At 44.3% G+C, this 806-nt stretch overlaps 1 pseudogene; it reads left to right on the top strand.

Annotated features, from left to right (window-relative positions):
* The first annotated feature begins 179 nt into the window (after positions 1-179).
* The window catches only part of LOC149376161 (carboxylesterase 1 pseudogene), a 1,874-nt pseudogene continuing 1,247 nt past the window's right edge, over positions 180-806 (top strand).

Raw genomic sequence — 806 nt, 5'->3', positions numbered from 1 at the left:
TAACGAATTATAATAAAGCTTACATATTTTGGTGTTATTATCATCGAAACATCTCCACTTTATCCGTGTATTTAACCACATGCAGGATAAGATTAATTGATAATGTATATATAGTAATGATATTCTCCCCATATATTTCCTCTGTAAAAAAAATGCTTCATATCAAAATTTTGTATTAGGTCTAAGAAAATATTGGTCGGAGGCTCATCGGAGGACGCCATTATCGGCAGGACGGCGGTGGTGCGGGGGCTGATTCTTCAGCAGCCTTTCTTCGGAGGAACTCGGCGGACGGCGTCGGAGCTCAGGCTAGAGCACGACGCCGTTCTTCCGCTGTGCGTGAATGATTTGCTGTGGGAGATGGCGCTGCCTCTCGGCGCTGGCCGTGATCACCAGTACTGTGATTTTATGGCCGCCGGAGGATCAGCGGCCGTGGCAGAGAGTGGGTGGCGCGTGTTGGTGAGCGCGTGTTACGATGACCCTTTGTTTGACCGACAGGCTGAGTTGGCGAAGATGTTGGAGGAGAAGGGCGCTCAGGTGGTGGCCCACTTTGGGCCTGGGAACCATGGCTCTGATATATTTGACCCTTCTTTGGTCAAACTTCTCTGTGTGGCTATTAAAAAATTTATATATGCTTAATAAATATCAATATCACTTTGGGTTTGGGGTCATTTACGGGCTTGAATATCTTAGTCTGTTTTTCTTTGTTTAGTTGGGCTTTTGCTGAGTTTCATGGACCAAACTCGATTTTAAATGTTGTACGCATAAAATTAAAAATGACTAGCATACTATCATTTTGCACAAAAATT

Source organism: Urtica dioica, unplaced genomic scaffold (genome assembly GCF_054948205.1).
Source record: "Urtica dioica subsp. dioica isolate 48M unplaced genomic scaffold, U.dioica_male_clone48M_v1_H2 Urtica_dioica_male_H2_contig_64, whole genome shotgun sequence".
NCBI classification, from domain to species: Eukaryota; Viridiplantae; Streptophyta; class Magnoliopsida; order Rosales; family Urticaceae; genus Urtica; species Urtica dioica.
Note: the sequence above shows the minus strand (reverse complement) of the source record. Positions and strands in the feature narration are given on the sequence as shown.